Consider the following 23,783-nt stretch of genomic DNA (forward strand, 5'->3'; position numbering starts at 1 on the left):
TCAAAGCTCTTCCCAGCATGCAAGAGGTTGTAGATGGTGAACTGAATAGTGACGCTGTACTCACTGTGGTTGGCAACACCTGCAATTCACGCTACCTTTTACAGATATATGGAGAATGAGTTCCCTACTGCGTGATTGGGAAACTCCAGGAAAGTGTGTCTCTGCAGGTGCACACACACACACACACACACACACACATACACGGTCACACAGACATTACCACACATTATACACACACGGTGACAGGCGACAGGGTCAAAACAAAGTACGGGATGATCACTGAGGCATAGGCCACACCTGCAGTTTACATGATGCTCTGATAGTGTTGTTCCTATTGTCACTGCTCCTGTGTGTGTGTGTGTGTGTGTGTGTGTGTGTGATATTCTGCCAGTTCCGCCTCAGTTCCCTCCTCTCATTGCTAGGCGCCTATTTAACCTCACCTCACACACCAACCACCCCGCTAACACAAACACATACCGGCACTGGGACACCACACATACACCGACGCACACAGGCAGATGTCAGAGGGGTGACGATGTGAATGAGACAGTGTGTGTGTGTGTGTGTGTGTGTGTGTGTGTGTGTGTGTGTGTGAGACTGAGGCCTGTCCCGCTGGTTGATGCAGAGCAGGTGGAGAGATCCTCTGTGCTGGTTGTTTGCCAAGAGAAGGAATACACTAACATATACACGTGCAAGCACACACAACAAAAACAGCCATTGAAAAACAGATTTTAGGCAGAAATAATATGCCAGTTTTGTCCTTCACATTATCAGACCATCTCTCCTGTGCCTCATTTGCACGGCGCTCTCCACACGCCATAAATCCTTTAGTTCTTTGTTGTGCTGTTATTCTATATTTACAGGTATTTGTTATGTGACGGCTCACATCTAGACAACCTTGAAAATGCTGCGATCAAGGCCGATAACTACGGGTTGCAATTGCACTTTGAAGACAAAACAACATTAATTAGCGTTTAAAATGGAAATGCAGGCGTCACATGCATGCTGCCTCCAAGAGTATATGAAGAGAGATAGAGACAACGTTTCATACAAATTTCCATCTGTAAGCCCTTTCTCTTTCCCTCTGATAGCTGTGCTCTGTGAGGTACATAAACAGGAAGCTCATCTACATTGATGCGGCATGTTTCGGTGTGTGACAGGTCATCTTTGTACCGGCGGAGTGTAACCTCTCAGTTCTTGCTAAACCTTCAGGATGCACGCAGCTCCTCTCCCCTCCATCTGCTGGTCTCTATGAAGTGTGCACCGAATCACAGGAGCTTTGACTGCAGCTTCTGTCTCTACCACACTGCAGTCGTACCTAACCCCTGAGCCAGATCAACAACACAGAGAGGAAATAAAAAAGACATGAGTGAAAACATCAACATTTTTCTCTTTTTAAGTGTCTAAAATGTGCTTTCAGCCCCTGGGTGCAACATTTTTGCATATTAAGCAATGAAAAAAAAACAGATAGGGTTGCACTGAAATGTACATGTTGAAGAAAAACTGAACTAGTGTGCGTTGGTGGTGTAACGGTTCTACAAGCCCACGGTTCGGTTTGTGTTGAGGTTTTTGGGCTTTGGTTCAGTTTGCCATTTCCAATGTGTTTGAACTTCAGAATATTGAAATAGATTAATTGATAGTAATAAATGACATATGAGGCCATAACACTGATTTTATACACGACATAAGGCAGGCTACTTAATGGTCAAGTAGGCCTACGTTCAGATAATCGGCTCTTCTATATATCGGGCATTTCATCAAATATTTAGCAGTAGTATTTAATAATGGTGCAACGGTTCAACAAGCCCGCGATTCGGTTTGTACCAGGGCTGTCAATTGATTAAAATAACTGTCCATAGCACACATTTTTTATCGTTTCAAAATGTACCTTAAAGGGAGATCTGTCAAGTATTTAATACTCTTATCAACATGGGAGTGGGCAAATATACTTGCGTTATGCAAATGTATGTATATATTTATTATTGGAAATCAATTAACGACACAAAGCAATGACAAATATTGTCCAGAAACCCTCACAGGTACTGCATTTAGCATAAAAATGTGTTCAAATTGTAACATGACAAGCTCAAGCCCAACAGGCAACAACAGCTGTCAGTGTGTCAATGTGCTGACTTGACTATGACTCGCCCAAAACTGCATGTGATTATCATAAAGTGGGCATGTCTGTAAAGGGGAGACTCGTGGGTACCCATAGAACCCATTTACATTCACATATCTTGAGGTCAGAAGTCAAGGGACCCCTTTGAAAATGGCCATGCCAGTTTTTCCTCGCCAAAATTTAGCGTACATTCGGAGCGTTATTTAGTCTCCTTCGTAACAAGCTAGCATGACATGGTATCACTGGATACCTTAGGTTTTCTAGGTTCAAATGATACCAGTATCTTCCCATTGCAAGTTGCGTTAATGCGTTAAAGAAATGATCAAGTTAATTTTGACAGCCCTAGTTTGTAGGTTTACATCATTGAACGGTTTGGGTTTTTTACGGTTCGGTTCTGCATCCCTAGTGTGCATGTGTTGTAAGAATATTACAGGTCTTATTCACAATATATGTTTAACAAATGATCTGAAAATAGCCTTTTTTCTTTATATTTAACGAAGATTGATTTTGGCCTAAAGTGCTTCTGTTCTCTCACGGTGTTCATATTCATAAGCAAAACACATTAGTGGCCAAATTCTCGTAATCAGATTACATTTTGTAGGCAGTTTTGTTCAGAAAAAAAGGCCCGAAATATGAGCAAGAGTTTGTTCTAACACATCAGAGTTAAATGTCACGTTTACAGTAAAATGTCTAAAGCGTTCTCCATAAATCCAGCGATTCAACCTTCCCCATTTCCCCTGGAGGGAGAACCTTTTCTATCCTGGTTACCTGCGAGCGACACCAGAAAGTTTGAAGGGGAAGAGAGTGAAATAGATGACAATACTCTCTTCATGCTAAAAAAAAATATCCCTGAATCAAAAGGAAATCCTCTCTGTTAAATAAACAATATCAGCAAAAAGAACACAAAAAGTTTTCTATTGGTTTAAAGCGCCGGATCAGTGCAGAGAGCCACTTTTAGAACAATGGAAATCCAACACGATTATTAAACAGTTTTCTACCAAACAGACGTGGAGGCATGCGTGTTGAACTAGAGGATCTCCGGGTGCAGCTCCCCTCGCAGGCTGATGCATTACTTTTCATCCATCCATCTAATTATTCCCTCAGAAACCTGAAATTTGAAGATACAAAAGACCGTCCCTATCTGTCACTGAGCGCCATTGATCTTATTGAAAGAAAATGTGGGTGTAGAGGAAACCCAATATAACTCATGCCATTAAATTCCACACAGCATTATTCACATACAGAATTGACAGATTTCTGTGAGACGTTTCTTTTAATCTTCAACTGTTGTTGAAGAAAAAGGGGGAAAAATCCTACACTCCAGGCATCTCTCCCTTTTCCATATTTGCAGTGAGGTTAACAAAAAAGGCTATTGAAGTGTAGCAGAAAAAAAACACAACCCCACCTAACTTGTTGATTATTAACAATGGGGACGGGAAGAAGGCAGATGTGTTTCCTGTGTATCAGCGGTGTTTGAATTGTCAGCCTGAAATCAGCGATGAAACTTTTATCAAAGCAAAGTAAGCTGATCAATTCCAGATGCTATCGCTGCCCATGCGAGTCAATCTGCGATACCATTTTCGTCAATAAATTCTCATGATATTCCCGAGAGCAGGCTGCGTGTGTGTGTCATGGGATGTGTGGGTATTCTGCATGCATGTGTGTAATGATAGCGAGCACGCCTGTGTGTGTTCAGGAGAATTCATTAAGCATCGGCTGCCTCTGTCTCACACTCACACACATACTTACACACCCTCAACGAATCATCATGTGTATTCTAAACAAAGTCACAGTAACCAATCTTTCAGTTTTGTTTCAACTTAAGAATGAGTCACCCTAAGTGGCTGGATGTAATTTAGTTGATTTAATTGGATATATTTTCAGTAAGCTTCATGCACTTCTACTCAACTACATTTAAGAGGGAAATATTGTACTTTTTACTCCATTAAGCCTATTTATCTGGCAGCTGTTGTTCTTACGTGTACTTAAAGCTGCAGTGGGTAGAAATGGAGCAAATGTGATTAAAAAAAGTTCTGACAGTAGTGCATCAGACAGGTGATCTGAAAAGAATCATGTGCCTCTGTGTCCTCCGGTGCTCCTAATGGCATCTGCAAGATTTCACAGACCGGAGGAAAACAACCAATCAGAGCCGAGCAGGAGTCTGCCGTCTCTGAGCAGCTGTCAATCACTCACAAACTCCGATCAAACGGTCAAACTAGGCAGCGCTGATAAAATATGGATCAATATTCTGTTACTGTGATGCCTATTTCTCACCTCAGATGTTTTCAGAATCATCTTGTAGTGCACTGTTTAGCTGTAAAATGAGAAAGTTTGAGACCCGGCAGCCATGTTGAGATCAATTGAGGAAATACCAAGCACCGCCCACCAGCCGGAGCACACTTTCTCATTTTACACTACAAGATTTTTCTGAAAACATTTGAGGCGAGAAATAGGTATTACATTAACAGAATATTGATTCATATTTGATCAGCGCTGCTGATTTGACAGCTGCTCAGAGACGGCAGGCTCCAGTTCAGCTCTGATTTCTTGTTTTCATCCGGTCTGTGAAATCTTGTAGATGCCATCAGAGGCACCGACTTTGACCAATCACAGGTCATTTCATGGAGAGAGAGTTCCTGTTGGCTGTGCTACGGTCATGTGATCGATCAACTGATCGAAAGCCGAGGTCGGGAGGCTGAAGCAGGAAAAGCCAACACTAGGATCAGCAGGGACTGTTTGTAAGAATCAGAAAGGCTTGTTAACAGCAACACCTGTGGCCGTTAAGTCAACGAAAGTCATCGTCGGGCTCGCGCTTGCTCGCTCTACATAGACATGAACGAGCATCGCTCAAAACAGTGAGGCGACACACGTCAGCTAAAACCACAATATCACTCTATATTTCACCTGCTTGGCAGTAATGTTAGCTGACCAGACGAAGGTCTCTCCATGAATCAATGCTGATCTTAGTGTTGGCTTTTCCTGCCTTAACCGGAGAGAGCAGGAAGACACCGGCACCCGGTCGGTAACAAGACGACAACGTTTCTCTCTGCGGAGCCCCGTCACTTCACAAGACACGGAAAACCTCTGTTGGTCTGGAGGAGCTGCAGCATTTAATTCTACACAAACGTCCACTCTACATTTACTAGATATTCTCAGAGCTAAACTAACTCTCTTGCAGTGTGTAGTGAGCGTGCGTTCACGTCTAGAGGTGGAGCGAGTACGCGAGAATGCGCGTAGTGTCTGAGTGAAGGCAAGCAGGCAGAGGAGGAGCAGAGTCCGGCCACATGCAAGATCGCATATGCAAGCTATGCGCGCGCATGTGTCCCAACCCGGTACATTTATACGCTTAAAAAGTTACAAACAGCCTCTTTAAAGGGACTGTTTATAACTTTCTAAGCGTATAAATGTAGCGGGTCGTCACACAAGCGCGCTCGCATTTGTGCGTTCGCGTGTAGCTGCTGTACCCTCCTCCTCTGCCTGCTCGCCTTCACTCAGACAGCTCAGCTCGCTCCACCTCTAGACGTGAACGTGCGCCCACTACACACTGCAGAAGAGTTAGTTTAGCTCTGAGAATATCTAGTGAATGCTCAGGGGACGTTTGTGCAGAAATAACTGCTGCAGCTCCTCCAGACCAACAGAGCTTTCCCGTGTCTAGTGAAGTGACGGAGCTCTTCAGAGAGTTACGTTGTCTTCTCGTTACCGACCGGGTGCCGGTGTCTCCTCTGCTCTCTCCGTCTGCGGGCAGAGAGAGCAGGGAGACACGCTGCAGAGCCCCGCTGCCTCAGCCTGCACTTATGCAGGAAAAGCCAACACTAGGATCAGATCTAAATCATGTTCATGGAGAGACCTTTGTCTGGTCAGCTAACATTACTGCCAAGCAGCTGAAATATAGAGTGATATTGTGGTTTTAGCTGACGTGTGTCGCCTCACTGTTTTGAGCGATGCTCGTTCAGGTATATTGAGAGCGAGCAAGCGCGAACTGACGTTCGTTGATTTCACGGCCACAGGTGACGCTGTTAAGAAGCATTTCTGAAAGTTACAAACAATCCCTTTAATATCCTGTCATCCACTTTTTATTGTGCTGCACCATCGCACTTTGTTCACTGTGTTATGTTCTGCTTGTGACTGTTTTGGTATGTCTGTGTTTGCACCTTGGTCCGCGAGCAATGACATTTAGTTTTTAACCGTGTACGTTGTATGTGGAAAAATGACAATAAAGTTGAACTTGAACTTGAACTTGATCTTTCAATAAATATCACGTTTCAAATTCCCCGGTATTCCGCGGTATTTGACAGCTTCCCTCCTCTGCCCTCCTCTGCTCTTCTCTCTGACACTCGGCCCTCCCCCTGCTGCTGCGGGAATGCTGGGTTGTTTACATTACTGGCTCGCAGGTCAGGAGCTGATGAGAAGGGCCTACTAGTACTAGTGAAGAGACACACGTACACACATCTACACTGATCTCTACCAGCTCAACAGGCTCTCTCTCTTTCAAGAGGAAACCTTTCAGCGCTCAGGCAACGAGGCCAAACACTTTTAGAAGCGACCTTGGAGAGAGAGAAAAGGGAAAACAAAGACAAGCGCCATAACTCCCCATCAGGAGGAAGATCAGCGAGGAGAAGAAGGAGGAATAGCTGAGCAACAACAGGCAACACTTCCTGGTAAGACACGTTAACAGAGAGCTGACAGTCAACCTGTGAGTCTCTACTACAATTGCACGTCACACAGCTTTATTTTAACTTATTTAAAGTCTTATAAAGCTCACACATTGTCTCTGTTTCTACTGAAAACTCAGTTGGAAAAAGTTTCTGAGAAGTTTCGGCTAGTAGCTTAGCCTGTTAGCCGACGAGCTAGCCGCATGGCTAACTTTCACTACCTTGAAATGACACCTCCTGTCATTTATAACAACAACAACAACAACAGCAGTGTAACGTTATACATACATACACGTTATAAAAGGACAACTTTCTCCTAACTTATAGCTTTCAAGACATGTAGTTAAACCAGTATAGCTAAATGAAGTAGCCACTCACTGATACCATGCTAGTGTTACTATGTTACAGTACACGTATACTGACTGCATTATTACTTCCTTATACGGCCTTTCACTTATGCAATAGTAGGTTTTATTCTAAAATACGAGACTAAACTTCACATAACATGTGTGTATTTACTCTGTATTGTCACAATCCTGCTGGTTTATGCTTGTTGGTCTTTGCACATGTTTGTGTGTAACTTATAGGTGTGGTTTATAATAATTCTCTTCTGTAAAACTAGTACTAGAAAGTAATATAAATATTCATGCATTCCTACAAACTTATTTCACTGTGCATTACTATAGTGTCATGCATTGAAACACACATTATAGAGATAAACAGAGTGACATATTACCATGCAAATGAATACAACAGAGGACAGTGTAATGTTATACATACATACACACATACACTTTATACAGTTTGCCAAAGGACAACTTTCTCCCAACATGTAGTTCAACCTGTGGTGGAAACATGACAGTAGCTAAATAAAGTAGTCACTCACTGATACACCATGCTAGTGTTACTATATTACAGTACACGTATACTGACTGCATCATTACTTCCTTATACGGCCTTTTACTTATGCAATTGTAGGTTTTATTCTAAAATACGAGACTAAACTTCTCGTGCATTGCATAACATGTATGTATTTACTCTGTATTGTCACACTGCTGCTGGTTTATGTTTGTTTGTCTTTGCAGTGTATAGGCATGTTTGTGTGTAACTTATTGGTGTGGTTTATAATTCTCTTCTGTAAAACTAGTACTAGAAAGTAATATATCTGCAACAGCAAATATTCATTAATTCCTACAAACTTATTTTTTACTGTGCATTACTATAGCTTCATGCATTGAAACACAAATTAGACACGTTATACAGTTTGCAAAAGGACAACTTTCTCCTAACTTAACATAGTTAAACCTGTGGTGGAAACATGAGCTAAATAAAGTAGCCACTTAACTGATACACCATGCTAGTGTTACTATGTTACAGTACATGTATACTGCATAATTACTTCCTTATACGGCCTTTTACTTATGCAATTGTAGGTTTTTATTCTAAAATATGAGACTAAACGTCTCGGGCATTGCACAACATGTGTGTATTTGCTGGTTTATGTTTGTTTGTCTTGCAGTGGAGGCATATTTGTGTGTAACTTATAGGTGTTGTTTATATAATTTTCTTCTGTAAAACTAGTACTAGAAAGTAATATATCTAGTAAATATTCATTAATTCCTACAAACTTATTTTTTACTGTGCATTATTATAGTGTCATGCATTGAAACACAAATTAGAGATAAACAGAGTGCCATATTACCATGCAAATGAATACACAAGAGGACAGTGTAACGTTATACATACATACATACATACACGTTATACAGTTTGCCAAAGGACAACTTTCTCCTAACATGTAGTTCAACCTGTGGTGGAAACATGACAGTAGCTAAATAAAGAAGCCACTCACTGATACCATGCTAGTGTTACTATGTTACAGTACACGTATACTGCATAATTACTTCCTTATACGGCCTTTTACTAATGCAATTGTAGGTTTTATTTTAAAATATGACACTAAACTTCTCGGCCATTGCATAACATGCATGTATTTACTCTGTTGTGTCACACTGCTGCTGGTTTATGTTTGTTTGTCTTTGCAGTGGAGGCATGTTTTTGTGTAACTTATAGGTGTGGTTTATATAATTCTCTTCTGTAAAACTAGTAAACATACTAGAAAGTAATATATCTGCAAAATATTCATTCATTCCTACAAACTTATTTTTACTGTGCATTACTATAGTGTCATGCATTGAGATAAACAGAGTGACATATTACCATGCAAATTAATACAACAGAGGACACCGGACTGTGTCATAATAAATCTACACACCTGTATTGACCACAATTGCTGCTCATCTACTTGATCTATTAGGGAAAATGAGAGTTTCAATGTGCCTCTGCATTGTACGTCTGATGTTACATCTGCATCTGAATTGATTTTGATTGATCTGATTTGATTTTGATTGATCTGATTTGATTTTGATTGATCTGATTTGATTTTGATTTGAAAGGGACGATGCAATTTAACATAGTTCCAATCCAGGGCATGAAACTGATGTGCTGCACAGAGAGTTTATAGGTATTACTCTTTCAATCTACACTTTCAATCAAAATATATGATAAAACCACAATACACTACAAATATGGAAATGCAATAAAATACACATACCACAATACACTAATACACATCCACCAATACACTTTGGTAATTTACAGTAAATTTAGATAAAAATGGATACAGCGCTGTTTTGCTTTTAACCTGCACTTAACCGTTGTTGTAAAGGACTTTAAATCTGGAATTAATGTGATATCAACCAATCGATTATGAGTGTTAGTTGACTAAGAATTTCTTTGGTCGAGGACAGCCCTAGAAGAAAGTAAGTGACCTTGACTTTGGTTTGATTGCTTGTTGGTTCACTAGTTAGATTGTGCTTCATACCTCCTTGTAAAACATGCAAAGTGTTGGTATTCAAGTGACTGAGTTAGTTGTGGAGCAGGCTTTAAGGCCTGCTGGAAGTTCAGAGGCCAGCAGCAGATTGATGAGGGTTTAAGGGCAGAAGGCCTATGACTGATACATTGACCAGTTCCCATTAAAAATGATTAATGTTCACACTAATGCAAATGTTTAGTGATAGATGGCATACAGAGTTTAATAAATAAATAAGTTGTTTCAATTAATCAAATTACATCTTAATAATGAATTACCTTTTAGAAATTTAAGAGCTAATATATGAATTTATTTATATTTTAACCAGCCTGATTTTTTTACCATGTTTTAGCTCCAACCGTCACCGATGTGGCAATAATATGTTGTTAAGCTACAAAGTGGTTAGGCCACCTCTGTATTTCCTCTAAACCCTTAGGCCATGTTTACAAGTCTTACTACTAACAAATGTTTCCTCGGCATTAAGTCCTTTTCAGTGGAAATTGTACTAAATGATTACAGTTAAAGTGTATTGTGTTTAGACTCATCTCCGTCTGGAACATCCCAAGTGCTGCTTCCAGCTGTCTGTTTCACACCATTAAACACCATAAGAGTTATAGCCTGGAAGACTATTTGGAAGAGAACTACTGGTAGTTGTAGAGATGGTTTATTTGAATGAAAAATAAATCAAGAAGAAGTAGGCTATGTTTTGGGAAGAAAGTTTTTTGTGTGTGACTCACTGCTTTTTTTTTGTGAGTCAGAAGGTTATTGCAAAACCATTACATACTGGCAGCATCTACAGTTCTATTCGGACCTGAATGGCTCATCTATAATAATAATAATAATTTTATATATATGTTTTAAAATATATAATTGCAATAACAATAATAATAATAATTATAATAATAATAATTATAGCAATAATAATAATAGCAATAGCAATAATAATAAACCCAGTGGCACAACCAACAGGCAAGTAAAACAAAACTCACCTCTCCGAGGCCTAACCGTTTTGGGGGTCACACGTAGGGTGAAAATGTATCTCATGCCATGTTGCTGTCACTGCCAATCACAGCCAAATATTTCAGGCGTCATACCATCACATTTGGCTACGCTGCAGAGAGATGATTCAGACAAGAGTTAGTGGGAACTGACATACCTTGTTGACCCAATTATTACTCACTTCTCTGTTGCCACACTCGATCACCGTCAAAGACAACAGGCTGGAGTCTGCCAGCGTCATCAGGTGATGGAGAGATGAACACCGGCTGGCTCTGTGAAGTTGACTATCAAGGAATGTGTCATGAACTGGACGATCAGCAAATGGCTGCCAAATGTTTGCATCGGTCTCTGTGGTGGTGAGGGATTTCTGCCAGTATATCCTGCTTTGAATTTCAGCTGATGAGATGTGGATTACTTTTGACAGGCTTTGGCAAAACTTAATTATTTTGCCTTGTTCTATTGTTTGGATTTAATAAGGATAGACTAGGAAGTGGTGATAGCAGAGGTGATCAGTAGTGTTTCGCCTGATTGAATCTGAAAGTAGTAGCACTTAGAAAGAGGAACTTTGTCATCAAAATTACTTTACTTTTTTCCTTGGAAGAGGCACTGATGATGTGTCCTTATCAGAAAGAAGTTGACCTTCTTAAAAGCACACATAAACTAGGGCTGGGACGATACACCAATCTCCCAATTCGATACTATCACGATAATCGTGCGAATTGCATATGCATTGCAATTTTTAAGTATTGCAATTCGATATTACGATTAATTGGGATTTTTGTTAACATTTTTAACACTAGACCATGGGAAAAAGTTGAATCATACACTTCTAGAGACTTTTACTTTGGAAAATATCTAAATTGATAAGGTGAAATGTTTGATTTTCAGCATGTATGTAGCCAGAGATGTCCTGAAGTCAAATATTTGTGAGGGAAATGTATTAATAAATAATGCCTGATAATGGCTGATTATCAGGCATTATTTATTAATACATTTCCCTCATAAATTAGTGGTATTTTCTTTTAATTTATGGATTCATGGGGGACATATATTGTTTTAAACTACAGGTAAATATAATCCATCAATCTTATTTCTATATATGTATTTTGTATATACAGTTCCTTATGTTCTGGCGTCGGCCGATTTGACCATGGAGATGCGAGTGACGGCTGGCTTGACCGCACGTTACCGCGATACGATAACGTTTCCCGTCCATGATAGAGTTAGCGTGCAGCTTTAGCCATGATGTAACTGCGATAACTTCCTTCTACCTCCGTATAGACTCGAATGAAGCAAATATATGGATTCTGGCATTTAACAAAATCAAGATACATAGGTGAATTGATTTTTTTCCCCCACACCTAACCAACATATACTGTTTATTTACCAGGCTTTCCTTATGATTTTTGGGTTCACATACATACAAATAGGCCTCCTAGGCCATACATATGTTATCTGTCAGTGCGAGACATTCTACTACTACGACATTCAGTGTGAGACCTAAAATGCCATTCATTGGTGTGGAGAAATCTGCTGCACCCAAAGCAGTGATTTAGCACAGTGGAATTCACTAAATCGCTCTATCCTGTGAGAGTTTCCTGTTTTAGCCCTGGAGCTGGGCCCTCTGCTGGATTAAAGATCAGATGAGACATTTGTCATCTGACCACTTTAGCAGTCATCTTGCCTTTGGGTTTCATAAAGAACAAAAAATGTTAGGTATGTTTTTTTTTCCATTCGCAAAGCATATTTGAAGGAAGATGCTTCCTAAGGCCATTTTTTGAGCTACATTAAACACTGTCTTTTGCATGATGTCAAAGACCTTGGCCAAGCATTGTACAGAAATGATGCTGGCAAAGGTAGCAGATCGCTACTCAGGATATAGGCTCGTTTGGTGTACTTTCTTTGTGATTAGTTGTTGTATTATTAAATGGTAAAAAGCAAGAAAAAGAAAATACAAGCTTGATGCCTTCCCAGATGAATTTAGAATTGAGTCTTTCCTTTCCAGGCTCAGTTTGGTTAGAGTTTAGAGTAAGGTCTTTGGCAATGAGAGTGGGCTGTCTAAGCAGCTCCGTACACTCCCCTCAAACAGCCAGCCAGTCAATATTTTTCATATCCATCTCCCTTCTATCTGATGAAGGGTCACTGATGTTTCAAGCATTCAAATATCCTTGGAGGATGCCTCGCGGCTCCCCGTGTCACGTGGAAAGTTCTCAATTTCTCTGTGGTATTGATGCCTTTTCTCAATGGGCTCCGTAGTGCTCAGGGGGGAAACAGACTACAAAGACATGCAAACACAAAAATTACTGACCTAGGACCCCGTTTAAAGTTTATGAAACGCTTCCAGTGCCCCTTGGTCAGCTTGTGCCATGACCACACAATATGAGTGGTTTATTTCACTACAAAGGTGTTAGAGAAAGGTTTTAATCATGCTTTATTTATTTATTTATTTATTTATTTTTCACAACCGTGGTCTTGTCTTTGGCTCCTAAATTCTGCTCTAAATGAAACAACTCTATTTATATGTAATGGAGTTATGAACCTTTTAAATTAATGGATTAATTAAAGCAATACCATTGAAGGCTATTTTTTTCTTACTTGCAGAAGAGCAGAAAAAATATTAAACAAAGATGAAGAAATAGCTTTAATACGCCTGCCTTTTCAAAGTGCACACTGGAAAGGTTACAATGAGGCCCACTTAGAAATAATGTTGTTAAGCTACTGAGAAGGTGGGTAAACATTTAAATCATTTTGATGTACTGACAGAAATAGCCTTTTGTATGAATTATTTAGAGATACTGACTTGATTGAAATAGTAAAGTTGCACCTACCCGACTTTTTCAGTCCCGATTCTGAAATAGATGCAGTACCTGGGTTTTGGGTATCGACCGACACCGAGTACCGAGTATAGATGCTGAGTATCGTTGTAACAGGGACGGCCCACATTTCCCATCATGCCTGCCTAGTCCCGAGTGCTGGACTGAGTGGTTTAAGTTTACTGTTTTATGTTCCAAAATGCAAATGTTACTTTTGTTAGTGTTTGCAATGTAATACATCTGTTCAGAATATGGTGGCGTAGGGTGGTAATATACGATACGATCGTACGAATAAAATAAAAAATAAACTAAAATAATAATCATTTTCGATCCTGCTTTTGATTTCGATGGTCGAAATCGGTAGGTAGTTTTGATCGATTTTCCATTAAGAATCAAAATTGTGACACCCCTAGTTTTCACACAATACTGAAAACTGAGAGCACAAAGCGCAGCTGGTACCCGTGTAGCGATACTGTGGAAAACGAGCATTGAAACCCTCTCAAATCTTCAGTATGGATGTTTACTGTATCTATACTTCGATATTTTTGACAACACTAGTATTATATATGAACTGTGTCTGTAGGTCACTGCATGTTGAGGAATAAGCTGCTGTTTGTTCTAAACAAAGCCACCAAATCCATGTTGGCATATTGTGAACTGTGCTGGAAATCTGGCTCTCAAGCAGCATCCTCTTTTTTTTTTTTTTTTTATTGGAGATCACTCTCCAATCGTCCCCTCTCTTTCTCTTTTGATTATCCACACGCAAAAATACAAATCCCTCAGGATACAAATTCACTTTCACAGCATAATTACAAGATGCTATATGCCACTGTAAACACCACATCAGTGTCAGTGACAGTATGCATTTGTCACGAGATGAGACAAGCAGAATGAATTCATGAACAGAATGAGGGAGGAAGGGAGAAGGATTTTTTTTGTGTGTGTTGCTTGCTGACTGTGCTATGGGCGTTTGTTCCAACCTCATCACAAATGAGCGTTAATGTTTCACACGGGATTTGCTGCAGAAGAGAGCAAATTTGTATGAGAGCATCTTGTTTTGACTGTCTGTTTTGCCCTCCTCCTTTTCATTGTGAAAAGCCAGGGACATTTCACTGTCTCTTCTGCACTTTCTTTTTCTTTCACATTCTTTCTTTTCTTGTGACGTTGCGAGTTGATCCAGGACTAGGGCCAGCGGAGGCATTTCTAAAGGGATCAGTATCAGTTTTGTAAAGCCAGATTCGTTATGTATTGTAACCCATTGCACTTTGGGTTTACCAGCTGTTAACATCGCCTCAGTGCGCTCCATTGCTGCCATGGAAAATATATGTAACCCACAATGCTGTGAGCTACTGAACTGCTAAACTGTGCAAGCAGTTTCAATTAATGATATTCACGTTGTCATTGTGCGTCCACCAGAGAGAGCAGAGCTACAAAGGGTTGAGTTTACAATTTTCAGATGTGCTATGGATGTAAATGCTGCTTTTAGTTGAAAGCTGCATCAGAACATCATGTTTTGTTCATGCATCCAAATCTTGTCTGTCAGAAATCCTCCATATTTTCCACAGTTCCACATAGAGCTGCAACGATTAATTGATTAGTTGTCAACTATTAATCGCAAACTATTTTGATAATCAATCAATCAAGTATTTTTTTAAGAAAAAAGGTCAAATTTTTTCTAATTCCAGCTTGTTAAATGTGAATATATTCTGGTTTCTTTACTCCTCTATGACAGTAAACTGAATATCTTTGAGTTGTGGACAAAACAAGACATTTGAGGACGTCATCTTGGGCTTTGAGAAACACTGATCGACATTTTTTTTTACCATTTTCTGACATTTTAAAACCAAACAACTAATTGATTAATGGAGAAAATAATCGAGAGATTAATCAACAATGAAAATAAGCGTTAGTTGCAGTCCTAGTTCCACACAAACACTCCTCTCCATGAATATTATACACAATATTATGAGACAATGCAAAATATCATAGGAAATTGTGTTTTTTCTAAATGCGATGCAGAAAGGATGTGTTTAACAGCTAAATACTATTAAATGTGTCATCCTGCATGCACTGTGCAGCTGTGTTATGAAGAAAAATCTATATATCAGATTGGTCTTGGTATAGATGAATACCGCTTAAACGAATTGAATCACATGCAAAAAAAACCAACTTCATTTTGTAATCCATATTCTTTTTGTTTTCCCGCTGCCTCCTCGTTTGGGTGCGGGGGACATCTCTCTCCCCCTCCTCAGCCTGTGTTTGTACCGTGACTCACAGCTGTCTCCCATGGTCTCCCTGGTCTCTTGGTTCGGCCGGGGGCTTTGAGGTTGTGGTCAAGGCCTGGGGGCATGAAAAGGAGTCATAATGAGAATCTCCCCTCAACTCCTGCTGCCTAACCTGCCCTCCAGCCCCTTTGTCTCGCTCCCTTTTCACCGCCATGCCACCCATCTCTTCTCCTCTTCCTGTATTGCTGCCTCTCGTCTTAGACACTTCTCCTTGATTACCACCCTCTCCCTCTTCTCTATATAGTTTCCTTACTACTTCTTCCCACCCCTCAACCTCCGTGACTCTCAATCTGTCCCCCATTCTTGCCTCCTGGGGGTCCCCTCCACACAGGGCCTCCCCTCAGCCTCCTCCTCCCTGCCCAGCCTGGCCCACAGTCAATGGGAGGCAGGCAGCCTGACTCCCTCAGAGCAGCAGGAAGCTGCAGCAGCAGGGGTTAGGCCTGTATGGCGCTGCCGGCTGGCTCTGTCAGAAGTCCTGCCAAGCCAAGGATGAGAGACCTTTGCCAGTGCGGTATTGGGGCACCGAATAAAAATATTTTACAGATGTCTGAAGTCAGGCATCAGGAGTCAGCAGCGGCTTACTCAGGCCTAGAGCAGAGGTGTCTTTTAAGTGCAAACGATGTGCATGCTAATGTATTTGTGTGTAGGATTTACGATAAAGAAAATTAACTTTAATGGATTAGAGAGGGTTTAATAAAGTGGTCCTCAGGAGTCTGGGCATTTCAGGAAGTGGGTGTGTGTGGCAGGAGGAGGGAGGCAGGCTGGCCTCTTTCTGGATTGGCTGGAGGAAAAGTGATTGATTTGGTGGGGTTGTGTTTTGAAGGGGGGGGAATCCAATGATACTGTGAATGCCTGGCTGGGTTCCCAACCAGTTCTGGCTTGACAGTTTAACAGTGAATATTTAACATTGCGCCACTCTGCGGGGCTCGGCTGTAAACAGCAGTCAGCACGCAGCATAGCAGCAAAAGCCTGCGTGACACTGGGCCTTGGTTGTGAAGCCCACCTAAAAACAAACGCACGAGCAGGAAGCACATCTTGAAGTTGTGATTTTAGAAAAAGGCAGATGGCATGGGCTGGTGGTGTCACACTGTAAAAAAAACACCAGGATCGCCTGATGAAAGCAGCTCCCGCTTGCTTTGAACAGCAAGTCTGTCATGGTTGGTGTCTGCTGTGTGGCTCCGGGTCAAACTGTGATACGCAACTCCTGGAATTTGCGCTTTTTAAGTTTTTCATGTTCAAATCGTCTGAGGGGGAAAAACAGGAAGTTTCATTAATATTAATATTCTAATATGTGGAGGAGGGAGGGAGGACCTATCTGGTTTATCTGCTTTCAACCCCTGTTGTGGAGCGTTTCTCTCTATCTTTCTGTTTCTCTTGCTCTCGTTCTTCCCTTCTGTCTTTCCCTGCAATTTCAGTATAACTGCTGTTTTTCTGTTCTAATATACCTATACCTACACTCAATATTTCTACATGATACTTAGGGTTAAAATATCTAGAAATAATGTAAGATTTTTGGTTTGAATTCGGGATCACGATACCATAAATTTAGTAGTTGATACCAATACTGGTGAAATGCCACGATTCTCGATACAAATTCGATGCCACGGTAAAAAGACAATAAATTAAAATAAATACCATGTACTTCAACATCCACTCCTTTATTACCGTTTGCATACTGTTTTTTGTTGGAAGTCACACAGGTCATAACTCCCTCTCTATTATCTCTCGCCAAAAACTACATTTTACAAGATTACATTTGAACACATCACGTTGAAATTTACCTTCGCCAAGTACTCATTGGTCTGAACACATCATAATGTAAATCAATGGCATCTCCTGTGTTGAAATCGGCAGGAAGAGAGCTCGTTAATGTTAGTGGTTAGCAGCCGGTAAGTAGCGCAGTCCTGCACGGAGCTAACAGCTAACGTTAACTAGCACTCGCCCTGATGATTTCAACATGGCAGATGTAGCATTATCAGGGAAAAAATAAGGTAAGTTCCCTGGACATGACGATAGTGAGTTTACTGCGTACCAAACACATTTTCATCCTCGTGACGACGGGATGCCATTAGTCTCGAGCCCCCCCCGGTAGAAAAACGAGTACTGTCACGTTTTCAGAATTTTGGCATCGACTTGGTACTGAAGTTTCAGTTCTTGTGAAATCCCTGTTTTGCCAGTTTATCCAAGTGCTCTCCTGAAATCAATAGTGGTGACACCTTTTAAAAATACATTGTGTCAAGCGTAGCTGGAGCTTGAATTATATTCCCTTTTGGCCAATAGCAACACTTGAGTTGAATTCAACTTCAGGATGCGTTGGACCATAAAGTCCAGGTTTTAATAATGAAACAATGACCCTCAATGGACCAAACCCTTCAAGGCCTTTGTATTGTTTTGGATGAATTTCGAGTATTTAGGTTCTAAAACGGCATAAAAGAAAACGCAAGGCTCTTAACATGCAAACTGCTGCCCTGAATTTTTTATTGAATGCAGTAGTTTGTGTGATTGCTCTAAAATATTGTTCCTCTGTGAACAGTTTAAAGGAGGAGGTTCTCATTGCTTGTGCTGTTTCTGATGACAGAATGAAGACGTGGCAAGAGTGATGAAGTGATGGTGAAGTTTAAGCAGAGTTGTGTGATTGTAGAGGGACCGACGGGAGAGAAGAAAGAAAATAATTGGTTGTGTGATGGTGAGAGCAGGGTGGGATGGATCTGATGACAGGATTAAGAGAGTGGTTACGACTGTGTTTGATATTATGAGCTGGATGAAAGTGGCTGTTTACAGGATTAACTGCTTTTCTGGATGATCATTTGGATACAGCGTAATTTGTGGTTGTGAACAAGTGTTTCTGTTTTGGTTGTTAGCCAGGGATTCTCATTATTTGCTCCATGTCTCTGAATTAATATTGCGTCCAATGGGATTTGAGTTCAAAATACAACAAATACAGTGTTTGAAGATGAGTTGGAGACATTTGGATTCAGCTGCGGCCCCGTTGAGCTCCACTCTGCCCTGATATGTAGAAATGAGGCTGATTTGTGGCGTTTTACAGATGTTGGATGAATGCAGGGCAGAGTCCAGCTTCTGTGTGAGGGATGGTGGAACAGGTCTGACATCTCTCCTGAACTGAAAAGGGAAATCCCTGCAGGCTCTGAGCAGAGAGGAGGGATAAGGGAGGAGGGCGAGAACGGAGAGAGGTGCGACCCCTTAGGGGTAACGTTATTCTCCGATCGTCAGCTTCTTACACATACACTCGCACACATACCGGGATGCTCTATCGGTGTGCCGGGTGATGCACTCATGCAAAGAAGGATGAGTGCCTGAGGAATAAAAAAAAAAAGCATTCTTGTGTGTGCATTTGTGTGTCTGCCTATGCATGTGTTGTGCTCACATGCAAGTTTTTCTATAATAATTTGGGTCCAAATGTACATTTTGTTTGGCTTCCACTCTTGGCCGATCCAGAGCTATTTGAAGTGAGTGAAACGGTAGAATGAGCCTCATTTCTCACTTCACTGCTGTGCACAGAAAATAAAATATATCTTTCTTTTCCCCACAATATTGATGTGTAATAGAGAAGTGAAGAAATAGAAGCCAGCAGATTTTGTTTTTTCAAGTACCCATTCCAAAAATGTTGACTGGCTTTTTATATAGTCGCATTACTCCTGATTTATTTTCAGTCCCAAGTTTTTCCTCAAAGGTACACCTCCTCTTCAAGACAGAGCCATATGTCTAGAAATGAACAATGCACGCCTGCCTGCACCCCTGTTATTAATCATCACAGTTTCTATTTTTCAAATTCCAAATTCAAAAACCTACCTTGAGCTGTTAATTTGGCTTTGCTTTGTAGATTTACATATGTGGTCAAATTATTTCTGTGTGATGTCATGTGATCCTGAGCCAGGATAAATTGTGCTACTGGAATCAACTGAAGCAGTTGCGTTATTGTCGGTTTCATAGTCAGGAGTCATCCTCCTTGGCAGTGTGACAGCGACATGGGTGTATACACAGTCATATGCAGCAGCAGTACTGTATGTGACCTGTGATTGAGTAGCAGTGCTCTGTATCTGGTTAGGAGATTGTGTGTGTGTGTGTGCGGCAGCCAGTGGGGCCCACCACAGAAGCCACAGCAGGCTGAAACCGAACCAGAGCCAAGCTTGATTTTTGTGGAGCCACATTCCCATGGGCCCACTATTAGTATGCATTCAGTATATGCATCCAGTTTTACATTCATTTCTGTGTATATGTGTATTACATTAATGCGTGGACTCACACTTTGAGTTTTGGTATCTTTAACACTCCTCATTGGTTGAGCTGAGGTTTTTTAGGTTCATTGTATTGGATGTTTCCATTAGTGACCGTGGAGATGCTGAAGGGTTGTGGTCCTCTTCCCCCCGTCCCCCCCCGTCCCCCACAGAGTAGGATATGAGAAGCGGCTCGGGCCCAGAAAAGCCCCAACACGAGCCCTCAGCCCTCACGTTAGCACTCAACTATGTAACGAGACATGCCTGGGAACTGCTCCTCTCACATTACTAATGACTTGGACATCTTGCTCTTGTCATTTCCTCTTAGACAAACTTCGATGCTGACGCAGGGTAACTGCTTCAAACTATCCAGGGAGAAAGGGGGGAAAAACCTGCTTGAAGGGAGTATGAGAGACTGCTGCTGGTTTTGTGTGAGGGGAAAATAGACTGCATTCACCAGATGTTTTTTTTTTAATGGTTGTTTCATAGATGAGAAACTCAAATGACAGGCTTCATCATCTCTAAACAACACAGAGATGGGTCAGCAGTTGCTGCTTTATCGTTGCTGTCCTAGAACCCAGTCAGAGCCAGAACTGCATGCTGGGTAGAAGACACTAATGCTGGTTTGGAATAAAAAATGGATTAAAAGGGTGTTTGGTGTTGTAGCTTTTTAATCTTCCTGTTATACACCTATTATACTTTAATTTCTTGTGTAAACAACAAATGCCACATAAGTCTTCTTTAGTCTTGTACCACATCACATACACATTTCTGTTCAGTTCACATGGGCCACGTCAAGCTGCCTCCTTCTTTGCAGCTTCCTCTCCTCCTTTATAGATATTAATAGAGGACAAAGAAGGGTAATGTCATTTCAGAATAAACTGCATAGATGATGATGCTCTCATCTGTTAGTATGATCACGAGGTTAGGTTTCAGAAAACACAGCTGTACTGATGAAGACCAGACTCTTGGTGGAAACGCTGTGTAAAACAATCCTTTATTTAGAACAGAACAAAAAAAGTGAGCGTGGCATTTCCTTATTATATTTTGCATGATATTCCCTCATTTGTCCCTATTTTATGTCCTTTTTTTTTTTACTGTAAGCCCTCTAGCCTTGCAGACAAACAGAGCCACAGCCCCGTGGTGCAGAATGTCACATCTGATATCCTGGTGCCAGAGGTGATGAAGCTAATTTGGTGGTCAGTCAGTGACATGGCTAACAAACAAAGCCCTTATTGGTCCTGGAGCACTGGGAGCTCTGCTCTGCTGTGCAGCGCTCTGTTTTGCATTGTGAAAGACCGATGAGTTGTTGCCACAGGGCTCTAATGCAACCTAAAGCCTCGGGATGTTCGTCATGCTGCGGTGTGCAAATCTGGGTGTGGATGTTTGGTTCAAATGTTCACATGAACTCAGAGGTGTGCTCGTAAAAATACCCTAAATAGCTGCTTTAATAACAAAATGATCATAGATATGGGCATTTTTTGTTCCACTTTTGTTTGGCGGATGTTTGGTAGCTTGCAGTATAAAGGTATTTCAATGTAGTATGAAGTATGATGTAAGGGTTTTCACATTTGAGCGACATGTGAACTGCCTCAACACCGACTGCACTGCTTTCTACTGAAATAAAAAAGAAAATCAGACCAAAGTTGCAACGATTAGTCGATTGACTATTTTGGTAATGGCTCAATTTTTAAAGGGGACATATAATGAAAAACTCACTTTTCAGTGCTTGTGTACATTTGCTGCTTAGATCAGAAAATATGTAATTCAACAAGCCATTCAGATTTGCCTCCCCTTTCTATGTCACATGCAGCCTCATTAGAATATATCGCCCACAGCTTGAGGACTACCTTTGTAAAGTTGCACCATATTTTTCTTCAAGCCAATCGGAGCAGACTGGGCTTTTTTGGGAGGGGAGCTTAAAGAGACAGGAGCTAAAAGAGAGCGTTTCAGAGGTATATTCAGACAGACAGAATGAGAAAAATAATGTGTTTTTTGAACATTAAATCATGTAAACATCTTCTAGTAGAAACCCAAAATACAAGCATGAACCTGAAAATGAGCATGATGTCCCCTTAAAGTAATTTTTCAAGCAACAGTGTCAAACATGTGATGGCTTCATGTTCTCAGTTGTGAGAATTGCTTTTCTTGTTTTGTTGTTATAGTAAATATATATTAATTTTGGGCTTTGGAAAAAATGAGACGTTTGATGATGTCACGTTGGGCTCTAGGATATTGTGATGGGCGTTTTCACTGTTTTAAGATTTTAAATGGACCTATCGATAAGGGCTGTAACGATCCACCGAACTGGATCGATATATCGAATACATTATCAAGGATCCAATATCATCGATGCAAAGTGAAAACAATGACACATATCATCATCTTTAACATTATGCCCTTATTTTGAAATTCTTATTTGCACTTAAACATGAGAAATGTGGCACTTTATAGTGAACAACAGGAGGTGTATGTTTATTCTTTTTATTAAAAAGAATAGATTGTTTTTCTTTTAAATATCCGGAAGATCCCAGTAATAAAATTGTAAAATCATATTATGTATATTTGTTTTTTGTGAGTTGATAAATATAGTAAATAGTAAATATATCTGATTGTGTTAAATGGGCATATGATATCGTCTAATATCGATCACAGGCACCTGATTTAAATCAAATCATATCTTGGCAGACTTTGTGATATCAGCAAATATCATATCGTTATCCAAATAATCAGTTTTATATTGTATTGTGATGTTACTTGTGATTTACACCATTACAATTGATTAATTGAGAAAATAGCTTGCGGATTCATTTATTAAAAAAAAACAATCATTAGTTGCAGCGCTAAATCAGACACACTTACTTTTTCATTTTTTCTGTGCTGACGTGGACATATATGTTAATAGTTAATAGTCTCAAAGATTCTCTCTATAAAGGTGCACTTAACTTTATGTGGCACCCTAAAGAAGTTGTAATTCTGTTCTCAAACCAGTGCAGCCTGGAGTTGGGACTACATCCACGATTAGTCCCTCGAACATCCTAAAAACTTATGACATCACTTGCAGCTAGATCAGCCAGCCTCAATTATGTGCTCTTGATTTTTCTTGCACATATTATGCATTCAGTTTCTATTTTAACTGAGGTGTGATGGTGATATGGCATTTTGAAGGGCTGTGAATGTAGCGAGGGTGTGCAAGCATAGCCCAAACCCCCAGGGTCCCCTCTGCTGAACGCCTGGGGGGGTTCTCTCCTTCACACAGCCTGCTCCTTCGCACACTAAGCTGGTTTCTGAGGGATCACACAGCTGTCTTAAATGCAGCTCTGGTTTTGCATACTTTGCCCACACGATTTTGTCTTTCCTTACACAGTCAGCAATTTGTCAATATACCTTGTTTATCCTCAGTGATTGACAGTATGAATTGATTTCACCTAGGAGAAGGGGGGGTGGTGGGGAAAAAAGAAAGAGGGGTATTGTGGCTGGCGGTCTTTTTTTGACTGGTACCATGGCTGTCTGTCACTCTTCTTTTATCATTGAAATTGGAGTTTATCTTTTACAAGCCTGAGTGGAATGTTTTTGTTTTTCAAGTGATTATTAGCATCCTCCTTGGCTGCCGTCTCCGGCTGATGAAATGAGCACATCAAACGGTGCGCCGCGCTAACGAAGCGGTGCGCGCTGGCTGGCTGGCTCCTGCCTTTTGCTGTACGGCACCTGCTGAAGTGACAGGCTGGCAACAAAAGGGCCCCTCGCCACAAGAGAGTCGTCAGTGCCGCTGTGGAGTGGGCAGGACAATAGAGCGGAGAGGTGGCCC

At 40.8% G+C, this 23,783-nt stretch overlaps 1 protein-coding gene across 2 annotated transcripts in view; it reads left to right on the plus strand.

Annotated features, from left to right (window-relative positions):
• Positions 1-6,453: 6,453 nt before the first annotated feature.
• nek7 (NIMA-related kinase 7) overlaps positions 6,454-23,783 on the plus strand; it is a 74,794-nt gene continuing 57,464 nt past the window's right edge. The window contains exon 1 of one of the 2 annotated variants that reach the window (XM_074634777.1): positions 6,454-6,777. The gene's annotated coding sequence lies outside the window, so the exon portion shown is untranslated. The remainder of the gene's footprint in view (positions 6,778-23,783) is intronic. The other variant, XM_074634778.1, reaches the window with a different exon arrangement.

The sequence above is a fragment of the Sebastes fasciatus genome, chromosome 5 (genome assembly GCF_043250625.1).
Source record: "Sebastes fasciatus isolate fSebFas1 chromosome 5, fSebFas1.pri, whole genome shotgun sequence".
Lineage (NCBI taxonomy): Eukaryota > Metazoa > Chordata > Actinopteri > Perciformes > Sebastidae > Sebastes > Sebastes fasciatus.